This window comes from Dermacentor variabilis, chromosome 2 (assembly GCF_050947875.1).
Source record: "Dermacentor variabilis isolate Ectoservices chromosome 2, ASM5094787v1, whole genome shotgun sequence".
NCBI classification, from domain to species: Eukaryota; Metazoa; Arthropoda; class Arachnida; order Ixodida; family Ixodidae; genus Dermacentor; species Dermacentor variabilis.
The window spans coordinates 79,285,586-79,300,730 of NC_134569.1; the positions used below are offsets into that span (position 1 = coordinate 79,285,586).

A 15,145-nucleotide genomic window follows, 5' to 3' on the forward strand; every position below is an offset into this window, starting at 1 on the left:
CGAGAAAGTTGTACATAATTCGCGTCGCGCATACGTGGAGTGAGATTACACAAGGTTCGGCGACAACAGACAGCGGATAGAACCATCGATGACATAGCAGGAACTTCAGTTACATGTAGGCGAGTCCTGCGCTGAGCGATATCATTTGTTAGACGGTGAAAAGCGCTCACCCGTAAAAGATAAACAAGTTCACGTGTCAATATATATGTGATCATATCGTAAGAAGCCAACAAGCAAAGACACCAAGGACAACTCAGGGGAAATTACTCGTACTTACTAATTGAACTAAAGAAATGATAAATTATTGATAATGTTATTTGCTCTAAGGAGCATGACGAACCAAGACGATGTGCGTAACATAGAGGAGGCAACGGAAAGCACACGGTCCGCGAAGTACGAGGTGCTTCTAAAAAGTATATAGAACTGAGTGCTGGGTCAGGCTGCGACTTTACCTGCCAACGCGGGATGATGCTAAACATGGTGACATTTCGCGATCCTCTTGTCAAGCAAGTGATGCTCTAACACCTAGCAGTTCTAACTGGAAAGTGCAAAGACCGCAATTCGGACTGGGAAACGTGGGCAACTTATGCTGTCATATGCCAATGGTCAGCATCAGAATATGTTACTCAGCTGCCTTTTCCCTAAAAGTAATCCATTTAGAGGTATTGCTTTGTATGCAATACTGCGATCCTTAGATACTGTGACAGAGCTTCTTATCTCATGTCGTCTCATAAGACAGCCTGTAAATGCCGTTCCAGCTACGCGCTATGTGATACTTTCGTCAAACGCAGGTACACGAAACTCTTAAATGAAGCACAATGCTTTGATTCAATTGAGAGCGTTCTGAACATTATATGATGCGATGGGATTCGACAGCGAGGTATATAACGTGACTCGGAAAACTGCGGCTAAAGACGAGCGTAATACGTACGAACACATTGTCGTGAACGATGGGCGCTTACAATAACATTTAAGCATACAGGAGCTGAAACGATTGGACCAAACAGATATCACTTTGAATAGATCCCGAAAAAAAAAAGGAAAGAAAGAATTTAAGCGCACGTTAACGAACCCCAGGTGGTCAAAATTAATCCGGAGTCCTCCACTACGCCGTGCCTCACAATCCGACCATGGTTTTGATACGTAAAACCCCATAAATCAAAACATCTTGAACTAGGCGACCGGCCCGTGGGTTGTCTTTTCTAGACTTCCTGCCACTCATAATTTGGCTAAACATCAGTAGCCGCAGAAGAAAGCGCACGGACACAGTGCGAATCCTTCATGCGCTCACGAACACCCGCCGGCGCTGCCCTCTCTTGACGAAAATTCGGTCATGGCTCGATGTGTGACGTTGTTCTTGGCTCTGGCCATTGCCACCTCTCGAACTGCATTGCAGTGCAACACAAGGTGTAATGAAATGGGATGGTCACGTGACCTGTACCTGTTACCTACAGAAGAAGGGGGAAGCAATAAGCAGGCATGCAACTCCCATTTATTTGCACATTAGAACACGTTGAAAGCCCTGGGTTAAACGCGGCAGTTCGGTCGTAGCCAAGAGGTCGAGGTTCGCTGCCTCTGCGTTTCTGCGTTGCGCGCTACAAAAGCCTTCATACTTTACAGTGGGAGAGACTGTTCCGACTATGTAAATTGCATCGCATTCGCGTGTTAGTGCATTTTGCAAAGTGTACGTGTGGCTGCATGTTCGTTCGTTTATATCTTTCTCTTCATCTTCCTTCTCTCTCCATCAGTCACAGGCATAAGGTAGCATGCCGAACCTGTAGCTGCCAGTTAACGTATACAGTTTTTTTTTTCATAAAGCGTTAGATATACTGCTTTTCAAGAGACGAGAGAAGCGGCGAGATCGGGAGCTAAGTGAACGTTGACGGGTTTTATAAATAAGCTGTGCGTTTATAAAGATAGCGCTACGATGTCAGTGGGAAGTATAGATATTGCAAATATTTTGCTGCTTTATAGCATACCACAGCGCGATCATGATGGAAAATACGTACGCCCATGCCGCGCGTGTTCCCCAGAGTCTCGTACACTCACACCATTTAGCACAGTATCGAGTGTAATCCTGAACACTAAAACAAAGAATAAGAAGGCCTCAAGGCTTCCGTTCCGGCACCACATAAGACGGTATGTTTACAAGCAGCGCACATGAATGGATCGGCTTTCCAATCGCTGTATGCTTGTCTCGCTGCATGCTTATCGCTTTGAACGACAATCTTTTCAAGATAGCCTTCCCTTTACCTACACTCATCTCGGCTTTCTAGACAACTAACTTCAGTAACTAAAGCTTACTGCAATTCTATACGCTATAAGCCCGCCTACACGCTCGTGCGCGCGCATTCATTGGTTGGAGTATAACGTCAGCGCCAGCAGCACTGTCAAGAGTAGCGAATAAATCAGCCTTTGTCCGGGCTTTCAACCGCCTGGCAGCCACGTTGAGTCGAAGAAGTAATTAGACCACGTTATCTAGATCAAAATTAGGTATATAACACCGGCTAGCATACAAAATCGGCTACAAGAAAATGGAAGCGCCTACATATATTTGCAAAACATCCGGCCTCCAGCACTTGCGATGCAAGAGACGTAATATGAAATTGCCCTTTGAAGATGAATTCGACGGTGCCTGCCTCCGAGTGCAAGTGACCGCAACTGTAACGAGATATTTTAATTAGGTGTAAGTTAATTCCGTTAGAAGTTTTGCAAACAAAAGATAATCTGAGCCCGATAGCAATCGCGCACCACGGGAAATAATTACGCTGGTATAAGGGACACCATCTACGCAGCCTTAAGGAAATAAACATAACGAAAAAGAAATTCAGCACCTTGTGGTCACTATGACGGGCGGAAGGCGAGGTCAACAGAATACCCAAATCGCAAGGACGTTCCTGTAAATCTATGAGACAAGCTGTGCAGTACCGTCACGCGTATGCGTGTTCTATTGATAACTATCCCTGCACCTTCCCCCTCTATCCTGCGCTTCACATGGCGTCGCCATCTTGTGTCGCAATGTATTTTTCTGAATTTGCGAAATATCTTCTAAGCTTTTTCGAAGGTAAATAATATCAACGGTTGTAAACGCACGTATGCGTTAGTATACGCGAGCAATGATGGCACAGTATGATAGCCCAATATTTATTACCACAGCGGTATAGTGGACGATAGAAAGACACATCTGAAAGACGTTTGGGATTTCGATACGTTGCGGAATTTGCTTATTGACTACAACTCGAAAAATGAGCCCCCGTGTTCCTAAAAACAAAAGTGCTTTGCCCAAACAAACAATTGCGCGTAACGAATACAGTAGAAGACGCACTGCAAATAAGTACCGCCTTTATTTACGTTTTTTTTTTCCTTCACGAAAATTGATACAGTGTTCCAAACTGCTAAGCACCTTGCGCGTAAGACATCCGCTATCCTCCAACTTCGCCGTAAATCGGCAGGATCTTGGAGAGTTTATTCGCTCGTGCATTCCAGTAGGTAAAAACTATGGGCCCACCGGGGCCTAGTCAGTCGCTGGTTTGCAAACGAGAGAAAGAGGGAACTGCGACACAGCGCAGAAGCTATAGCCGCTGAGAGCGCCCGGCGCGCCACCAACCGCCCACGTAGCCTACATAACGACGCGCAGCGTTCGAAGAAAAAAACAAAAAAAAGAAAATCAAGAACGCGCCGTATACTGCTAGCCGGCGCTGCGTCGAAGAAGCCGTTCAAGCCTAGGTCATTCGCGAGATAATTAGCTCGCCGCGTCGTCCTTGGAAAGGGAGACGATTGGCCCGCACTTTGGCGCAGGCACGTCGTCGCCGCCGCCACGGCGGTGCTGCCGCATCGCGTAAAGCGGACTTTCCTCCGGTTACTGCGGCACTGGCTCGCATCGGCCGCACACATATGCATCGTGGTGGGAGGGAGGAGGGGGGTCGACTGTGGAGAGACAGCACGTTTTTTTTTTTTTTTCAGGTTTTTTTTTTCGACTTGCCTGCGGTAACCTGCGAAACGGCCGTTCCAAGAGCGAAGGTGCCGTACCACTGAGTGGAAGTGGCCTCGAGAGGACACAGAACTGGGACAATTAAGCAGGCGCATTATCTGAGAGCTATAGCCTTTTCTAATTCAGTGTGGACCGTAATGCATAAGAGAGAGAGAGAGAGAGAGAGAGAGAGAGAGAGAGAGAGAGGGAGACGAAGAGAAAAATCAGAGAAAACAACATTTCAGCACCACTTTTAACAGTTTTTACAAATTGCGTTACTTGTGCTCACGCAGATAATGTAAATCCCTAAACGCACACACCTATCAGTAAAACTGTGATACTTGTATGTTTCTTGTTCTTTAATGTTTCTTGCGTATGAAGAGCTTATTTCAGTTTATCATTACCATAATCCCTATATCTTCTCTCATTTTCTCATCTTTTAACGCTCATTGTATCGGGTGCCCATGCACAAGCGGGAGGTCATGGACGTTCCTCTCCCTTGCCGACTGTTCAGCCTCTCGTTGACTGCTTTCCTTTTCGCTCACACGCAACAACTCACAACATCGCTGCCAATAAAATAATTCCGCGGCGATTTAGCGGCAAAAGAGGAGAAATGCGTAAGCATTCCGTCGCGCTTCTTTGAGGTTCCGGACCCGTGTTTTAAAACGCGCTCATCACGTTGCAAAGTGTTGCTCTGGAGCTCACTCGACACACGTCCTATTTCTTCGAGCGAAGTGCAACTGACGTGGGTCCAGAGCAAACCGCGGTCAGTTGGGCGGCTTTCCACACTCATCGCATATAAACTTTTTTTCCGCTATGACACTCCCTAATGCTGACGCGTTAATACCAGGCAGTTTCTATTTCTCTAAAAAATACGCTCGTTATGAATATCTACTAGGCACAAACAAACGTTACCACGCTTTTGATCGTGACGGTCTGCCCCGGCGCAAGAACAAACTATAAGTGAGTCTGTCATACAAGGTGATAAACGAGAGAGAGAGAGAGAGAGAGAGAGAGAGAGAGAGAGAGAGAGAGAGAAATAGGTACACTTCCTGTACTCCTGAGTATCTTAGCAGCAATTACAAATGTAAGTGCATATCAGTTATGTACCAGACAAGGAAGGAAGGAAGGAAAATGTGGAGAAGGAAAGTTAGGGAGGTTAACCAGTTTAGCTTAATCGGTTTGCTACCCTACACATGGGAGAGGGATGAGGGAGATGAAAGATGGGTAAGAAGGAACAATTTAGGCTAGGGGCAAATCAATGCGAGAGTGTGTGGAAAGTGGGGGAGGGCCGTGGACTGAAAAGTGCAGGCAACCTCGCCACAGATTACCGCTTCACTAAGCGCCCCAATCTGTCGGCCGGCGCCAACAAGCTCGGCATCGTCAGCAAGTGGAGGGTGAGAGAGAAATGATGCATAGAAAGGCAGGGAGGTTAGCCAGAGCTAGTTTCATTTGGCTACCCTGCACGGAGGGAATGAGGAGGAGGATAAAAAGAGAAAGAGAACGAAATGGAGAGAGAGAAGGTGAGAATGCGCGTATACCGAGATGGGTAGACCACAGGTAAGAAGCCCGTTTGTCACATGTCGCCTTGCCGGTCCCCTACAGCATCCAAATGCACGTCATCTTTAGTGCACACAGTTGCCCGTTAAGCCACTGAATGCGGCAACTATACTGCAACAGTTAAGCGTGACAAAATGAACGCACCGAGAGAACGTATACATTGACGCGTAAGCGTGTAAAGCGTTAATGAAAAGAAATATGCACGATGGAGTGGCCAACTATCCCTGCGGGACTGCGCCGACCGGTCAAACAGCGTGGCGCGCGCTAATGCGCAGACTCGCACCTATGGGCCGACGTTGAAAGAGTGTCAGTAGAGCGCAGGAAAACGCACATACCACCGAGAATTGCCGTTGAAGAATCGCACCTTATTTGCGGCTGAAAGCTGCAGTGGCGGAACGCGAAATTGCCTCGGCGTACCCAGAGCGCGCCACGGCATCGGCGCGGCCACGGTGCGTGGATCATTAAGAGCAGCTATGGCGCCGCTGCATGGTTAAGTGGGCGCCCAGTCGAGGGCACGCACGCAGCGTCGCGACGATAGGCGACTTGTCCATGGGAAAATGCATGGCGTTCAGCGGCGAGGTGCCGCGCGCGTAACCGGCTTTGCGGGCGACATCTGCTTCAACACGCGCTGGGTGTTATTTTAGTTTCGGTTTACGCTTGCTAAGTGCTTAAAACACTGGGATGTTAAAGGGACACTCAAGGAGAAGCCACAAATCACTTATTAAGGAGAAAGCATCGAGAGTTCGGGTGTCCCGCTTGAACGAGACAGCAGCGGTATACGTCGGTCGGGGATTTTCTCATTTACTAATAGCAACGTTTTTCTCTTCGCGTATGAAGGATGAAAAAAAAGAAATGAAGCTGCCTGTAGCCAAAGCATGTCAGCATCGCATGCAGCGATCACTTCTCAACTTAGCATTCTCTCACACCCCTCCCCTTTCCTTCGTACTACGCTATTCTATGCTGCCTAATAACTCGCAGGTAATCGCTTCCTCTAGAATGTCGGATTCCAAAGAAAGAATTACCAATGACTTAGTATTAGACTGAAAATTCGGTGTGCATGACGCAGACGTACGTTCCTTACGGCCGACCACAATGACAAGTGAGTTGGCGTTAAACGAGGATTCAAGTGGTAGCGATTCAGTATGTACAAGGTGTCGCGCACTTGCAGTGTGAACTCTCCAACACCAGGTGAAAATTGTTTCGCATAAATCCTTATAATGCTCAAGCGTACAATGAAGTGTATAAAGCCTTCTCGCAAGAAACGAAAGGAGCTCGTCGCCACAGTACGCACGCCGGCAACAAACAGTTAACTGCGCGTTGAAAACGCGTGGGATTGCCATGCGTGCTCCTGAACGTACTTGCGGGGACTTCTACGCACACTGTCCTGGGAACTGAATGTGCCGAGACAAGAATATATCTCTTGTTCGACCGTCTGTGTGTGCGCGCATCCACGCCACACACATACGTGCACGCTCTCTCTCTTTACGCGGGGACATCGGTGCTAGTGGGAGACATTAACGAGCTCACAAATCACGCTTTACTGCTTCGCCCGAAAAACAACGTCGCTAGCACGCAATCCGCGCCTTGCTGAATTAACCCGCGATTCGCTCTATAGGGCGAATCTGTAAGTACACGTTCCCCGCAGCACCAGATCCTTCGATTCGACGGGCAGACAGGGGCTGGCGCTCGCTCCGGTGAAACGGGAGAGCTGCGGCGGATCCGCACAGCGCGAGAGCGCGCGTTGTCACCCCGTAAAGGCACGCCGCATTTGCGATTTGTTTGTGGGTCAGGTCGGCGCGGAAGCCGCGCGGGCGTGTCCGCGAAGCGTCATGGGAACGAGAGACGAAGCTCCTCGCGCTCTAGGTGGTCCCAGGGACACTCGGGCCGTTTGTTGTGCCTCTGCATGCGGCTGTCGTGCAATGCTATCGAGCGCCTGGGACGGCGACCTAATAACGTTAGAGTGGAGCGTCCCGATGGGCCGGCATCGCAAGATAGCGAACGGCTACCCGCTGAATTAACTCGGCGCGTAGGCGCGCTGGCTTAAGCTCTCCTGTACGAACGGGTGGCGAGCACGAAATTCGAATGTGCCAGGGTATAGCATAAGCGCTCTCTTAGGTGCCCTTCAGAAAGATGCACGCAGAGACAGGCAAATATCACAAAACACGCAACACGTCACAAGGGCATGTAAACACGTACGTGGGATAGCGGTGTGCGCGACTGTGTCTTAAATAAAAAAATAATTTTACTTGCTCGTTATGTTGTACTGTAGCGCGAGTAAAATTTAAAAAAAATTACCGACGATTACGTTACTTCCTAATGCGAAATTTGAGCGCAGCAAATAAGCTGTTTCACCTTTTCGATAGATTGAGGCAAAGAAATCGAGCAACACATGTATGCGCTATCACAGAATTTTTTTTTTATTTTTCACCCGTATTCCTTTAACAAAGACTCCACTAACAGTTCTTGACAGTCATGAAGGAAGCTTTGTGGTCGGAGAAATAGACTGATATATGTTCGACTTGGTACACCAATGCTTGATTCTCAAAGACGAGATCTATACAAGTGCCTCGCGAGGTTGTCACAGCCGTGGGACGCGTTACGAGCGAGAGGAACGGGATGTTCTCCCGCATAAGTGTTAGGAAATTGCTGTTTGTCTTTATGTCAAGCCGCCACCGATCTGGCTCTCTGATTGCCACCGCACAGGGCGAACGGCAGCGGCAATTTCGGCTCGGGCGGTGCACATATACAGATCCGCCGCCACCGATCTGGCTCTCTGATTGCCACCGCACAGGGGTTGCATTGGAGGAGGAGCGAAGAAAGGAATTAAGTTCGAGCCGGCGCTTTGACAACCGGAGACTCGCAGGAAGAGGGGGGAGGGGGGCGGCGTGTACACCCAGCGGCAAACGATGGGGGCAGAAGCGCGCGCAGCAAGCGGACAACACGATAAAGGGAGGAGGGAAGAGATAGCAGCGACTGACTGATGCCGCTGACGCCGATAGTGAGTCAACCCCAGCTGCGGAGTTGGTTTCAGGGACAACGCCGCCGATGCCGACACAAACAATATGATACCCTCGCTTCCGCAGCGCTAAGAACCAGGTCTAGCCGTGGGAAGGTGGTCACGTATTCGTCGACGTGCCGGGGCCTACGTGAAATAACCGGCGCGTCGGCAACTGAAGAGCACCCTATCCGCCACACAAGAACAGGGGGGGGGGGGGGGACCCTTTCCTCCTCTTTCTGCTTGGCGGCGACGGTGTTCTATGCAGTCACGTTATCTTGACTCTCTAGCGGCGTCAGCGGCATCCAGCGGTATCAGTCGGTCGCTGCTAGCGCTGGGGGGATGAAAGGGGGGCGGAGCTGGTTACGAGGCCGACGACGACGCGAAACCCAGGAACGGACGCCAAAGAGCTGCGCTCTAAAATGAAAATCGCACACGGACACACACGCACATACACACGTACGCGCGCAATTGACTAAGTGACTGGTTAAGGTTCGAGTTCCACAATGCCTGTTTGGCACTCAAATCAAGCAGACCGCCCGCGGGGCAATCATGCGCTGCCAAGCGCCGTGCTTTACATAGGAAAGACGCTGACTCCAAGCCTATAGAACAACCGCTATACGGATATACTTTACCCTGAAAGTTATTTGCTGACATGACGCCGACGCGCGAGCGACAGCTTTCAAGGGTTTAAGCAAGATGCGCATGGCACAATTCCACGTGCGATCCGGCCTACGAAACATCGTATCAACAGCCCCTTCCAACAAAATTTAACAGATTCCTTCATGTTCCAGCAGCCGGAGCAGCTATCTTTTGCTTATGCTACGCACATGGGTATCATATCATATGTGGACGCGACCCAACACGTGACGAGCACATATGTGCCAAAACCGAGCCCTCGAACGTTGGTTGCTTCGGCTTCGGCTGCGTCGGTTGCTTCGCGAGAGAAAGACCGTGTGAGCGCCGTGTTAATTCCACTCACTGAAATATTCAAGTTTTAAACAATGCCCTTGGCATCGTGCCGCCAAGCATTGTGATTACGTGATTATATATTGGGAGAGAGAAAAAGGACTCCCAAGGTTCCACAAAAACACCTATAATTCTGGTGTTCGAAACAGTAATGAATAACTTACAATCCCTCTCCTAAAGAATAATTAAATTATGGGGTTTTTCGTGCCAAAAGGACGATCTGATTATGAGGCATGTCGTAGTGGGGAACTCCGGATTAATTTGGACCATCTGGTGTTCTTTAACGCGCACCTAAATATTCTCATAAAAGCCCCTGCAGTGCTGATGTTCAAAGCAGCAGAAATGATACCAACTCAGATTCCTCATAGATACATCTTAAATGAGAGAGCAAACAAAAACACCGTTTTGATGGAGTATATTGTGTTCCGGTTGGGGATGCTGCTAAACGTCAAGCTGTATACTATAAGTAAGATGTTTGCCTGTAGTGAGTACATGACTGACGATGGTATAGTGGCGCAAAAGTTCAGGATATGAAGAAAAAAATCAGACAGAAAGAGTGCCAGAATGGCGCTCTTTCTGCCCGTCTTTTTTTCTTCATTTCAGAAACACATTTGCGCCATAATAAAAAGAGTCAAGAACCGCACTGTTTGCTATACGGCACATTATACTTAAACGCGTGCAGTCCTTCGTAAAGAAGCTGCATACGCTGCCTAAGGAATTTATCGCCCATAATTAACAGGTCAAACTTGTTAACAGTGTAGTTGCATAATGTAGGCCACAAGCAAGTGCTTGCACCTGTCAAAACCTAAGGGATGGAGAGTTGTCGGAGCAGATTAAGCACTAGAAAAACAACAGGATGTGTGCAAACAATGTGTGCTAGATCTTGTTGATTTAGCCACCCGTTTGTATGACTTGCTTTCATGAAGACGTACTTTGAAGCAGAAATAGCTCGAAGTTAATGAGGCAAGAGAGAGGTGGCCGCAGTCAAAACCAGCTCGTGCAGCAGTTTGTTGCCCCCGCTCTCCGAGTGTCATTTAGCCCGACAGGTGAGCTAGTGCAGGGTTGGTAACATTAGCTCGCACTCCCATCAAACGCAGAAATGACAAATTTTTGCTTAGATTTATGCTACACTGCATGAACTTGCATTGCGTAAACGGATTTCTTGTCCTGAAGGTACACAAAAATGAACAACCAAACAAACGTAAAAAAAAATATCAAGCGATTGCAACGAGACACTTTGGCAAAAGTTTATCTGTGCACTCATCTTTACACTCCGTTCTACCTCCTATATATATAGCAACAAGTGGGCGACAGACCTAAGGCATCAGCCATTTTAGGTTCAAAACTCTGTTCGTTCTGGCATTCTGGAATGAGGACGCCTCTCCAAAGCTGCATTTACCTAATAAAAATGTTTATTCTCTCTCTCTGACTTCACGGGCGTTGTTTGATTGAATGACTGATTTTTACATCCTACGGCTACTAGGCTACTAGTAGCCTAGGCTACTGCGGAAGCCAGTGCTAAGAAATCCGGACTAATTTCGTCCTCATGGGCATTCATTAACGCTCATTAAGGAAATTTCCCATGAGAAGGGTATTTGCATTCTACTCCCACTGAAATGTAAGGCCAGGGATGAAACACGCGACTTCGTCTGCAGTAACAAAAGGTCACCTTGCCACGAAGCCAGTGCAGCGATTGCATGTGTAACAACGCGGCGCGTGTTGACATGGGAAGGAGTTTCCCGTGAGACCTTCACAAGGAGACATAGACAGAAAGACAAGTTTGAAAACATAAATAAATGAATAAAATATTGATTCATCGTGTAACTGGGGCAACGGTACGAGACGATTTTACAAGCAAACGAAGGGCATACCATAATCAAGCGCGCTGTTATCTCCAATGCACTCGATCAGTATGTTGCTAATACTGATTATCATCACTGCATAGAAGCGCAGTGTTGTAGAGAGCAAAAAGCCGCATGCAAGGCCGCTCGCTCTCCTTTTCCGTGTGCAAGTACACACACTTGCTGCACTTTAAGTTCACCATCTGTCATGACAAGAGCCGTTTTCAACGTACTTCGATGCGTTGCTCTGCTCCGAAGCTTTATTTTCCGCGCAAGGCTCGCAGCGGCCTTTCTCCGCTGCTGCCAGCTGTCGGAGGAGACGGTCCGGTTCCTCCAATCCTTGGCCCAGCGCGGGAGAAGTGCTCGCGTCCTCCTCCCGGCTCTCGCGAACGCTCCGGAGAACGTAATCCCGCTAATACTTTAGGCTGTATACGACCGGTGTGTTCACGAGCGTCTCGCGACGGAGGCAAATCTCCTAGCGGTCCTTTAATCCTTTCAGGTATCCAGGGCTCATCTGTTACCTTATACACCCCGTGCCGAAAAGCCAGGTTGGCTGGCTGGCTCGCGTGTTTCGCGGCCGCTTTGGGAGAAGCCAAGCTCCTTGCGCTGAAAAAAAAGAAAGGCCTTCTGTGTGAAGGCGCATATCGTTCTTCCTGATTTTTCCAAACGTCCGTCCGGCTAAGCGAAAACATAGCACACCGCGCCAACGTGGGCACGTCAAACTCTTAGAGTAGAGTAATCATTTGGACAGATGGTATACCGCACAAGCTATCAGCATATCGATAAGCTGGAGCTTATTGGCACGCCGCTGACATGCTCAGGACACGTATACAAATTATGTGTGCATTGCGTTTCACAAAAGATGAACCTGTAACTGTCACGAATTGTCACCGCTGGAAAGTTTCGATATGTCGCACTAATTGCGGATTTCAGATGATAAGGAATAAGCTACCTCGACTGCTAAATGCACACATATCAAAGCAGAAATAGATGTTCTTCTGTATGCTCTAAGCGTTGTTTTATTAACTCACATGCGCATGTTCCTAATACACAGCACACATATATTTCATAAACGAAACACCCTGTAGAGACACACTGCCCCTCCTTCATCAGAAATGTCTCTGTATTGAATGGGTTATCTCAGTTCTCTTGTTAACTTTACACCGTGGCATCTGTAAAAATGTCATGTTATTATTATCTTCTTTTTACCGTTCTGGCCTACGTTTCTTCGTTGCCGTCAATGCCAAGGGGACCAAGATTTTTTCCAAGCCATAATGGAACGGCTTTTATTCTTGGCCCGTTCACAATATGTACCTCATGTTGTAAAGGACAAATAAGACGAATGAATGAATGAATGAATGAATGAATGAATGAATGAATGAATGAATGAATGAATGAATGAATGAATGAATGAATTGTCACGGCGCGTAGTGCACGAAATTCGCTGAATAGACACACATACGGGAATCGCTTCCCTCCCCCTTTCTTTTATCTCGTTTTGTTTATTGAAGTGAAAAATTACATGAAAATATGTCATCGTATGAACGCTTGCTACTCATCTTCGTTTAAGGGGCGCGCTTTAATGAATCTAACGCTAACTCTTGCTTCGTCGCCTTCCTCGCATCAGGGGCCTAATTCGCAAAGCCTTTCATTCGTACAAGCGCTCTTTGTCATTGGCTGGCTGCCCTCGTTAGCAATTTATTCAGCTTCCGAATTCGCCGGAATTTTCTTTGATGAACGATTCTATTATAAATGATTGTTATGAATACGGGCCTTTGTATTCTCCTGCCAGTCATTCGCGTTATCCGATACAACATTTTCCGAATTCATCCCATTCTTGCAGATCGCGGGGACCAAGTAGCTATGGGTTTCTGCCGCTGAGCACGAAGTCGCGAGTTCAATAGCTTTCAAGTGAACACGAACGAATGTTCAATTCAACGGCCAACAGCGCAGCTTCGACATGTTAAAGCACTTAATTTAATCAATTCTTAATTTACTTAATAACATCTCGTAAAGAGAACTGTACATGTGTGTACTTTGTAGCTGCTATATTGACAAACCACAGCGATATATATATACAGTGCACGAACGACACGCTCAATGTGCTCCTCGTTGCACTGAACGTTCTCTTGAAAGTCTCGACCACGCGGCGTGCATGCGTGTATACGCAGCACGCTCCTCCGAGGTGCACCTTGACCGCGCCCTAGAACATAGCAGTAGCAAAAATGAGAAAAGCGAAATAGATAAGCACACTCAAGGTGTCGCATTCTCCAAGATCGCGTACAGTGATCTTCCTCTGGAAGGGCAAGGCTTCCGATGTCGAGCACCGTAAAACTCGTGCCACGTGGTGGCAGGCTATATATATATATACGAGGTCGTTTAGGTTTGCGCGTGATAGGTCGCGTCTATATTATGCAGTGTACGTAAACGCCTCAACGCTCCATATAAAGCGAGGTTACTCAAGTAAGGAAATAAAATATATTGATACAAGCAGCGGGAAAGAAAGAAGAGCAAGGAGACAGGGGAATGTCTGTCGGCATAATCTCAAAGCGGGAAGAGCTTCAGAGCGCCATTTATCATGGCCCAATCCCGCGCGAGTGCCCGGGTAATGACGGCACACTGCCCGCTCCCGAACCTGCGCGCATAGCAACGTGGACACGCCATGCATATGGCATCGCGCCTGCAGCGCCCGCGGCACCCTCACGCGCGCTTGCGCATACGCTCACGGCGAGAAGGCTGCAGCGAGCGGACACCGCCGCGCACGGAGCAGGCATATGGAACCAGAACGCGTAAAGATAGCCGCCGCCGTCGCCACCGTACCGTATACGTATATGCAGTGTATATGCAGAAGGCGAGGAGGGTATAGAACGTCCCGCAGGAAGATATCTCATTCCGCGCATATGGTTTATGCGTATATACTTGCGCTCGGACCGGGAATTGTCATGCATATGCGCGCACGCACGATCTTCGGCGACGCGCACGGCGGCCAGGAGCAGAACACGCCGGAAGTCTCGCCACGCGAGAGGTATCGCGAGACCCACAGGGCGTCGTGTGTGTGTTGCCTTCCTCCGCAGATCAGTGCATATACCTCCTCCGCTCTCGCGATGCTCGGCAGAGACGGAGGAATGCACGCGGCCGGGCACCGTTTGCAGGCGCCGCATCCAACCGGACCTGTGATCGACGCCGCGCCAACTATCACGCACGTGTTGCGCATAGCATATCCCTTACTCGTGTGTGTGTAACCAGTGGCGTTGGGAGCGCGCCTGTGCTCTCCTCCTCGTGTCGTCGTTGCAGTTAAGCGTGAAGGAAAGCTCCGCGAGGAGCTGCCTGGCGGGGCGGTTTAAGAATACGGCGAGCGTGAGCAAGTGCTCTCTCAGGCGCTGCCACCGTCTCGAACGAGAGTCAGAATGCGTCACCTTCAACTCTGCGACTTCCGCATAATTTCGATGCGGCGATTCTGCCAGATAGACGAACATGGTGGGCATCCGATGCAAAGGATTTCGGCTTTCGTAGCGTGTGGAGCAAACTATGCTCTAAGAAAGAGATGGAAGATGAACACTATGTATATAGCTCACTCACAAAAGCAATGAGACACTTGTTCCCTCAGCACACGCACATATAAGCACGCATACCGATAGATTGAAAGCCAGCGCAGGAAGATAGGCCGGGGGAACTGGGCACGTGCCCCCAACGCCTTTCTGAAAAAAAAAAAAAAAAGATTCCTTACGCCACTGAGAAAGGCCAATAGGTACACCGCGTTTTAAATAGATGTCCCAATAAAGTTCGTTTCTTCTGTGTGATATCCATCAA

At 48.5% G+C, this 15,145-nt stretch overlaps 1 protein-coding gene across 2 annotated transcripts in view; it reads right to left on the reverse strand.

The window, feature by feature from the left end:
- svp (COUP transcription factor 2) overlaps positions 1-15,145 on the reverse strand; it is a gene marked incomplete at its 3' end in the record, with an annotated part of 154,949 nt that overhangs the window by 131,611 nt on the left and 8,193 nt on the right.